General features: G+C 46.3%; 1 protein-coding gene and 1 non-coding gene across 6 annotated transcripts in view; one reads left to right on the forward strand and one right to left on the reverse strand.

The window, feature by feature from the left end:
• Nucleotides 1–472, reverse strand: part of ZC3H7B (zinc finger CCCH-type containing 7B) — a 56628-nt gene extending 56156 nt beyond the window's left edge. For 2 of the 5 annotated variants that reach the window (XM_027540681.1, XM_027540680.1), the window contains exon 1: nt 54–328. The gene's annotated coding sequence lies outside the window, so the exon portion shown is untranslated. Of the gene's footprint in view, nt 1–53; nt 330–447 lie in introns of those variants that run through there. The other 3 variants (XM_027540679.1, XM_027540677.1, XM_027540683.1) reach the window with 3 other exon arrangements.
• Nucleotides 473–8638: 8166 nt separating this feature from the next.
• LOC113893888 lies at nt 8639–8745 on the forward strand. Its single transcript, XR_003511401.1, has one exon. It is a non-coding gene; the product is annotated as a U6 spliceosomal RNA (small nuclear RNA).
• The last annotated feature ends 1154 nt before the right edge of the window (nt 8746–9899 follow it).

Raw genomic sequence — 9899 nt, forward strand, 5'->3', positions numbered from 1 at the left:
GGTCGGGCCCCCGGCCTCTGCCCCGCGGGGCTCGGGCCGCACGCTGCACTCACCTCGGCCGGGCTGCGCTCCCCGCGGGCCTGCGCCGAGCCCGATAAATGGTATGCTATGACTAGAGGTATGATTACGTTATTATTATTAGTAATAATAAGAGTAAATGCTATTTAATTACGGGCAGCCGCATCCTGCTCCCGGCGCCGCCGCCCCGGCAGCTCCGTCCATGTGGCTCCGGAGCGCTTTACTTTCATTTCCAGCCCTCCCCGCCGGCCGGCCGCTCGCGGCAGCACCCGCTGGAGGCTCGGTCTCCCTGCAGTCCCTCCTCCTCGGGTCCTAGAGCGCGGCTTCCCTCGCCGGGCGCCGGGGGTGGGCGGCGCGGGCCGCGCACCTGGGGGCGGAGGGGGCGGGGAGGTCCCCCTTCCTCGCCGACAGCTCATGCCTGGAATTCACCTTTATTTTCTTTGCAAGTGTCCTGCCCTCTTAGGGCTTTTCTCTTGGCGATTCTGCATTTCTGGGACGGTGCTGGTCTCCCTGAGCGCCTCCGCCCTTCTTCATGCGTGTACAGAGCACCCCCTCCGCCCCCGCCCCAGAGTTTCTAGCTGCTTTCAGTGTAGGCTCCCCCAAAACCCTAGGAGCCTTGTGCCCTTTTCAAGAGTGGGAACCCAAGGTTGTTGTTTGTCTAGGATCTTTCCCTAAAGGATGTGAGGCCGCTTAGAAGACCCAGTGAATGGGGTGGCAAAGAGTGGGACACGACTTGACGACTCAACAAAGAAGACCCAAAAGTTAAGGGGAGATCACCCGAAGGAGAAACCAGCTGTCAGAGGTCCAGGTTGAATTTGAATCCAGAGCTTCAGATCCAAACACCGTGTCATCCATCCCACCCTACCATTGATTCCTAGAGTTCTTTTCCCTCTTCATTTTACACACATGTATGTATATGCACATAAATTTCTTTATTGAGGGGGGACTTCCTTGGCGATCCAGTGGTTAAGATTCTGCACTTCCAATGCTGGGAGTGCAGGTTTGATCCTTGGTTAGGGAACCAAGGGGCTTCCTCTGTGACTCAGGGGTGAAGAATCCACCTGCAGTGCAGGAGATGCAGGAGATGCAGATTCAATCCTGGGGCAGGAAGATCTCCTGGAGGAGGAAATGGCACCCCACTCCAGTATTCTTGCCTGGAAAATCCCATAGACAGAGGAGCCTAGCGGGCTACAGTCTTCGGGGTCACAAAGAGTCGGACATGACTGAGCATTTGTCCCAACAGATAAGTGGTAAAGAATCTGCCTGCAATGCAGGAGACACAGGAGACGGGGGTGCTATCTCTTAGTTGGGAAGATCCCCTAGAGAAGGAAATGGCAACCCACTCCAATATTCCTGCGGGAAGATCCCATGCACAGACGAGCCTGGTGGGCTACAGTCCATGGGGTCTCAGAGAGTCAGATACCACTGAGATCCAGGCATGCAGGAAACTAAGATCTCACACGCTGTGCAGTGAGGTCAAAAAAAGAAAGTTATTTAGTGAGGATCAACTGTGAGATTTGTGAAGATTTTATCTTTATAAATGTTATCATTTCCACATTTGTGCCATACAGTCTTAGGAACTGGAGGTACATTACTGAGATGAATTTTAAACATGTGGCAAATGTTGGGAGGCACAAGAAACTTAAACAGTTTACCTAATTCTCACCATAATCCTGGAAGATTGGGTTTATCATGCTCATTTTACAAATAGAAAACTGAGTCAATTCAGTCACTCAGTCATGTCTGACTCTTTAAGACCCCATGAACGGCAGCATGCCAGGCCTCCTTGTCCATCACCAACTCCCAAAGTTTACCCAAACTCTTGTCCATTGAGTCGGTGATGCCATCCAACCATCTCATCCTCTGTCATCCCCTTCTCCTCCTGCCCTCAATCTTTCCCAGCATCAGGGTCTTTTCCAATGAGTCAGTTCTTCACCTCAGGTGGCCAAAGTATTGGAGTTTCAGCTTCAGCATCAATCCTTCCAATGAACACCCAGGACTGATCTCCTTTAGGATGGACTGGTTGGATCTCCTTGCAGTCCAAGGGACTCTCAAGAGTCTTCTCCAACACCACAGTTCAAAAGCATCGATTCTTCAGCACTCAGCTTTCTTTATAGTCCAGCTCTCACATCCATACATGACTACTGGAAAAACCATACCCTTGACTAGATGGACCTTTATTGGCAAAGTAATGTCTCTGCTTTTTAATATGCTATCTAGATTGGTCATAACTTTCCTTCCAAGGAGCAAGCATCTTTTAATTTCATGGCTGCAATCACCATCTGCAGTGATTTGGGAGCCCAGAAAAATAAAGTCAGCTGCTGTTTCCACTGTTTCCCCATCTATTTGCCATGAAGTGATGGGCCCAGATGCCATGATCTTAGTTTCCTGAATGTTGAGCTTTAAGCCAACTTTTTCACTCTCCTCTTTCACTTTCATCAAGAGGCTCTTTAGCTCCTCTTCACTTTCTGTCATAAGGGTGGTGTCATCTGCATATCCGAGGTTATTGATTTTTCTCCCAGCAATCTTGATTCTAGCTTGTGCTTCATCCAGCCCAGCATTTCTCATGATGTACTCTGCATATAAGTTAAATAAGCAGGGTGACAACATACAGCCTTGATGTACTCCTTTTTGTATTTGGAACCAGTCTGTTGTTCCATGCCCAGTTCTAACTGTTGCTTCTTGACCTGCATACAGGTTTCTCAAGAGGCAGGTCAGGTGGTCTGGTATTCGCATCTCTTTCTGAATTTTCCACAGTTTATTGTAATCCACACAGTCAAAGGCTTTGGCATAGTCAGTAAAGCAGAAATAGATGTTTTTCTGAAACTCTCTCACTTTTTCAATGATCCAGTGGATGTTGGCAATTTGATCTCTGGTTCCTCTGCCTTTTCTAAAACCAGCTTGAACATCTGGAAGTTCACGGTTCATGTATTGCTGAAGCCTGGCTTGGAGAATTTTGAGCATTAGTTTACTAGCATGTGAGATGAGTGCAATTGTGCAATAGTTTGAGCATTCTTTGGCGTTGCCTTTCTTTGGGGTTGGAATGAAAACTGACCTTTTACAGTCCCGTGGCCACTGGTGAGTTTTCCAAATTTGCTGACATATTGAGTGCAGCACTTTCACAGCATCATCTTTCAGGATTTGAAATAGCTCAACTGGAATTCCATCACCTCCACTAGCTTTGTTCATAGTGATGCTTCCTAAGGCCCACTTGACTTCACATTCCAGGATGTCTGGCTCTAGGTAAGTGATCACACCATCGTGATTATCTAGGTCGTGAAGATCTTTTCTGTGTATTCTTGCCACCTCTTCTTAATATCTTCTGCTTCTGTTAGGTCCCTACCATTTTTGTCCTTTATCAAGCCCATCTTTGCGTGAAATGTTCCCTTGGTATTTCTAATTTTCTTGAAGAGATCTCTAGTCTTTCCCATTCTATTATTTTCCTCTATTTCTTTGCATTGATCACTGAGGACGGCTTGCTTATCTCTCCTTGCTATTCTTTGGAACTCTGCATTCAAATGGGTATATCTTTCCTTTTCTCCTTTGCTTTTCACTTCTCTTCTTTTCACAGCTATTTGTAAGGCCCCCTCAGGCAGCCATTTTGCTTTTTTGCATTTCTTTTTCTTGGGGATGGTCTTGATCCCTGTCCCCTGTACAATGTCACGAACCTCCGTTCAGAGTTCATCAGGCACTCTGTTTATCAGATCTAGGCCCTTAAGGATTAAGTGACTTGTCCAAGGCAGCAAGTCTGACTGCAGAGTCTGTACGCTTTAGATGGCCTCCTGTGCTTTTCACTATCCACCTCAAGGAAGCCTTGGAAAGGGGTAGGGGAAGCACACCTGCACCATCGGCATTTCTCCAGCCCTTCCTTCCGTGGGTGCCATCGCTCCCCTCACTCCTCTGAGGTTAACAACAACAACAGAAAGGCAGTCTCTGGCATGAGGGGGACGTCCAGAAAGGAAAAGCCACGTCCACGCAGGCTCACTGTGGTGGGGTAGAGGAGGGTTGTGGCTTGTTTAAAATGAAGACTTCTAGAGAATTCCTTGGCCGTCCAGGGGTTAAGACTCCACACTTTCGCTGCAGGAGGCTCGAGTTTATTCCCACAAGCTTCATGGCCAAAAATAAAAAATTAAATGAAATAAAATGGAGACCTCTAATCACCCCCCACCTCACTGCTATCTCAGAGATTCTTTTTTTGGAAGAGGAGGGGCGTGCTACATGGCTTACGGGATCTCAGTTCCCCAACCTGGGCCACAGTTAGTGAAAGCCCAGAATCCTAAACACTAGGCCACCAGGGAGCTCTCAGAGATTTTGATTTAGTATTTCTGACAAGCACTGCTGGGTCACCTGTAAGAAATCCAAGATCATAGGTTAAAGGTATCCATAGGCCGAGCCTGGCAATTTAGGGAGGCTAAGTGGAAGAGTGGAGCTGTCACTGAGGCAACCTTAGGTAGACAAAGGTTGGTCGGAGTCCTAGCTCCAGGGCTTGCTAGTTATGTGACCCCAGGCAATCTTGAAGCCTCAGGCTCCTCAATGGTAACATAAAGATAAGAAAACCCAATCAACATAAAGTTTGTTTCAAACACTACATTTAAATAATACATGTAAAATATTTAGAACAGTGCCCAGCCCACGGGGGTGAATCCATGTTAGTTCCCATATCCCCTGTACAATGTATGGTGAAACATTCTTGACAGATTTATCAGATTAGGTTCCACTGTTACTATCAGTCCGGTTTTATGACTGAAGCTGTTGAGGTCAGCTGGACTACTGCATCTTGCCTCAAATGAACTACCTGGTGACGTGGTGATTCCACCATCCCAGGCTGCCAGTGGAAAAACACATATCCTTAAAAGAGGACTATTCATCATTCAGGTTGCAATTCAACTGGACATCGGATCTCCTCTCAGCTGCCGCCATCTCTAGAATTTGGTATCAAGCAGTTGTTGCCTGTTTCACAGTAAAGAAACGGACACAAAGCAGTTAATTGACTTGGTTAAGGTCACACAGGCTTCCCTTGTGGTTCAGCTGGTAAAGAATCTGTCTGCAGTGTGGGAGACCTGGGTTCGATCCCTGGGTTGGGAAGATCCCCTGGAGAAGGGAAAGGCTACCCACTCCAGTATTCTGGCCTGGAGAATTCCATGGAGTGTATAGTCCATGGAGTCACAAAGAGTTGGACACAACTGAGCGACTTTCACTTTCACTTCACTAAGGTTACACAGCTAAGAAAGAGGTAGAGACAGAATTCAATGCCAGGGCTGTCTACCTGTAAGATGTGAATGTGAATGTCATGATGTGACTATCTTAAATCTGAATGCATATCACTGATTACCTCCAAGGGCCTGTCATGGGAGTGGGTAGCTGGAGAATAGGAAGTGGACACTTGACCTTTGAGGAACTGACAGGTACATCACTCAGTTATCCCTTCTCCAGTGAGCACCTTCCGCTCCAAGCTTAGGCATGCCATGGGCTGGACCTCAGGGATGCCTTCTTATCACCTGGGAAAAGCCTGAGTGCATGGCAATCTTTTTCTTTTTTTCCACGCTGTGCTGGATCTTTGCAGTTGCCCACTGGCTTCTCTGGGGGCTTCCCTTGTAGCTCAGTTGCTACAGACTCTGCCTATAATGCAGGAGACCCGGGTTCGATTCCTGGGTTGGGAAGATCCCCTGCAGAAGGAAATGGCAACCCACTCCAATATTCTTGCCTGGAGAATCCCATGGACTGTAGCCTGCCAGGCTCCTCTGTCCATGGGGTCGCAAGAGTCGGACACGACTGAGCAACTAAACCACCACCACCACTGGCTTCTCTAGTTGTGGCACACAGGCTTAGTTTCCCTGTGGCATGTGGGATCTTAGTTCTCCAACCAGGGATTAAGCCCGCATCCCCTGCAATGGAAGGCAGATTCTTAACCACTAGATCACCAGAGAAGGGCAGCCTTAATTGCAATCATGTATACACTGTTCATTTACTCACTCAAAAACATTCATTGCCAGGCCTCACTCCTGGGACTGTAAGTAAACCCCTTTCCCCACAGCTCCAGCACAGTCCCTGGTCCCAGCCCTCCAGAAAGGGATCTTAACCTCGGGGTTAGGGAAAGACCATGAAGATAAAGTGCACAATTTTAGGCTTAGGTTGAGGGTAATGAGAACATTCCCCATAGGGTTACTATGAAGATTGAGTTCCTGCATGCAAAGTACTGTGTGATTAAATAAATAACACATTCTTCTGGGAAACAGTCCATAGAATTCCAATTCTCAGAAATGAAGATGGACCCATGAACCCAGAAGCTGAGATAGGTTATAACACAGTGGATGAAATTCAGGTGATAAAACATGCTCACATTTGTCCCCAGTATGCTTGAAAATGATCAAGCATACGGAAAACTGGAAGAACTATAGAGCCCTCTGTTATGCTATTCATGCGCAGTTGCTTCAGTTGCTCAGCCATTTCGACTCGGCGACCCCCTAGGCTGTAACCTTCCAGGCCCCTCTGTCCATGGGATTTTCCCAGCAAGAATACTGGAGTGGGTTTCCATGCTCTCCTCCAGGGAATCTTCCCAACTCAGGGATACAACCCGAGTCTCCTGAATTGCAGGCAGATTCTTTATTGCTGAGCCACCAGGGAAGCCCATATTATGCTCTGACTATTAAACTTTTTCTGTATTTGTTTTATCATATATTCATCCCTCCATCAGTCTACGTAATATTTTTGTTAAAAACAAAATAGGTAATTTTTAACTTTCTTCTCTGTGCTCTTTTACATTTATACTAATTTTTTAAATTGCTATCAGTTTTCATTTTAAAAATGAAATAATTTCCATTTTGAAACAAAAGAACTATTAAAAGGGGATATAATCTACTAAAAGAATTGGATACCAGGAAACCCTTCATACACATTAGACCCAAATTGAAGCTCCTCCCAGGCACTGTTTTCCATCTTACTCAACACTGGATTCTGGAATAATGCCTTGCACACAGTAGATAACTATTTGTGGAGTGAATGAGTTCTTTTGAGTATCATTTTTTTATTGAGGTTAAAAAGAAATCATTAAGGGAGCTCTGGGCTTGAACCTGGGGGGAGCCTGGTTTGAGTTATCTTTAACAAATAATGTAGTAATCCCCTCCCACTGGGGGAGGGGGCAGACTCTCCAGCAATGTGGGTAAGCCAGGCCCCCTTGCCTCTCTCCAGGAGGAACCTAAGGCCAGCACCCAGTTGGTTCTTGGGACTTTCTCTCCGCATTCCTCACGTGTCTGACATAGTTCAGGCATTTGTTTTTGATCTGACTAAATGGCAAGTCTGCAGCCTTGGTAGCTCTTCAGGAAACCAGAATAAATATTGTGTTATTTATTCCATTCAAAATTGGCAATTAAGTTTGTTTTTAGGCACCAGAATGGAATTTAAAACATTCAGTTCAAGAAAACCAAACTAATCAGAGGCAGTCTGCTTTTTCTCTTCAAAACATTAAAAAAAGAAAGAAAGAAAGCAGACAATAAAAGCTGCTGCACAATGGAGAAAGGGGTCTGGAACATCCACTCTCCTCTTATTCCCAACTCACACTCAAAAGGTGACTTATTTTGCATGTGTAATGAAAAAGAACCCCAGAGATCTGGCTTCCACTATTTCTTGTCTAAATTACTGTGTAATTTATGTTATTTGACCTCTGGGCTTTAGTTCTCCATTTGCTGAAAAGAGAACAGGGGCTTCCCTGGTTGTCCAGTTGCTAAGACTTGGTGCTCCCAATTCAGGGGGCCCAGGTTCAACCTTGGTCAACGAACTGAGAGTTTGCATGTGGAAACTAAAAGTTTGCATTGCCACAACTAAAGATCTTGCATGCTGCAATTAAGACCCGGTGCCTCCAAATAAATATTAAAAAAAGAAGAAGAAGAACAAAAGAAAAGAGGCAAGGGATGGCCTAAGATGGTTCCATCTGTCCATTCCATTTCTTTTCTCAGGGTCAGGCAAACAGACTAGTCTCTCTGAAAGAGAGAGTTGGAGAAAGTGAGGGGAAGAGAGAAAGAAGATGACAAATGAGTTGCTTGGAAACACTGATTTTTCAAGACTCTGTGTTGCAGGAAGTGGGACCCCTTCCAGGGCCCGAGAATGGGCTCTTGTCTAACACTCGGAAATGAATTGTCCAAGGAGACACATGCGCTGACAAAGCAAGAGATTTTATTGGGAAGGGGCACCCAGGCAGAGAGCAATAGGGTAAGGTCACTTAGGAGGACTGTTCTGCCACGTTCTTGCAGTCTCGGGTTTTATGATGATGGGATTAGTTTCCAGGTTGTCTTTAGCCAATGATTCTGACTCAGAGTCCTTCCTGAAGGCACACTCATCGCATCGCCCAGCCAAGATGGATGCCAGCAAGAAAGATTCTGGGAGGTGGTCGAACACATGGTGTCTCCTTTTGACCTTTCCCGAACTCTTCCCATTGGTGGTGGCCTGTTAGTTTCGTGTTCCTTACCAGGACCTCCTGTCTTAAAACAACTCATGCAAATGGTTACTCAGGTACTTGGCCAGGGTGGGCGATTTCAGTCAGTGTGCTTCCCCTAACATTTGGACTCAGTGTGCAAACCCCCTCCTCCCTTTTAAACTGTAGTCTCCCCATTTTAAAGGGGTTTGGGTGCTCGCTTCGGCAGCACATATACTAAAACTGGAACGATACAGAGAAGATTAGCATGGCCCCTGCGCAAGGATGACACGCAAATTCGTGAAGCGTTCCATATTTTAAAAAATAAAATAAAATAAAATAAAATAAAGGGGTTTGGGATAGAATCTAGATTCAGGAGTAACAAACAGAATCTGTGTTGCTAAGGGCCTGGATTTGTGATTTTTAGCTTTGAACGTGAACACCTTCAAGCAGAACACCTACCCATTGGTTCTCCACAGGCCCCATGGGACCCTGTTACCCCTGGGCTTTGAAGGCCATTGAGTTTCTGCTAAGAAACTTGCAGTTGTAAAAAACCCTGTGATCCATCACCCAGACAAGGAGGCAGGGAAGATTACCTCAGATGTTCTGCCACCCACTTCTCTCTTCCCTTCGGGAGGTCCCCATCAGAAGAGTCTCAGAAAGTAAAACTAGAAGAGGGAGGCTTAGGGTCATCCTAAGGAAAATTTAGACTGATTTGATCAGTCCTAGCCAGAATTTGGAGAAGGCAATGACAACCCACTCCAGTACTCTTGCCTGGAAAATCCCATGGACAGAGGTGCCTGGAAGGCTGCAGTCCATGGGGTAGCTAAGTCAGACACGACTGAGCGACTTCACTTTCACTTTTCACTTTCATACATTGGAGAAGGAAATGGCACCCCACTCCAGTGTTCTTGCCTGGAGAATCCCACGGACGGGGGAGCCTGGTGGGCTGCTGTCTATGGGGTCGCACAGAGTCGGACATGACTGAAGCGACTTAGCAGCAGCAGCAGCAGCAGCAGCAGCCAGAATCAGCTCAGGAATAACATCAGGCCTAGCTGGAAGCTTCTCAGACTTTTCAGATGATGATTCATTTTAAGGAAACATCCTGTGACCCTGACTGAAATCCAGTTCAAATGAGGAAACCTGTGGGCTGGAAGAAGCACAAGCTGGAATCAAGATTGCAGGGAGAAATATCAATAACCTCAGATATGCAGATGACACCACTCTTATGGTAGAAAGTGAAGAAAAACTAAAAAGCCCCTTGATGAAAGTGAAAGAGGAGAGTGAAAAAGTTGGCTTAAAGCTCAACATTCAGGAAACTAAGATCATGGCATCTGGGCCCATCACTTCATGGCAAATAGATGGGGAAACAGTGGAAACAGCAGCTGACTTTATTTTTCTGGGCTCCCAAATCACTGCAGATGGTGATTGCAGTGATTATGAAATTAAAAGATGCTTGCTCCTTGGAAGGAAA

This window comes from Bos indicus x Bos taurus, chromosome 5 (assembly GCF_003369695.1).
Source record: "Bos indicus x Bos taurus breed Angus x Brahman F1 hybrid chromosome 5, Bos_hybrid_MaternalHap_v2.0, whole genome shotgun sequence".
NCBI classification, from domain to species: Eukaryota; Metazoa; Chordata; class Mammalia; order Artiodactyla; family Bovidae; genus Bos; species Bos indicus x Bos taurus.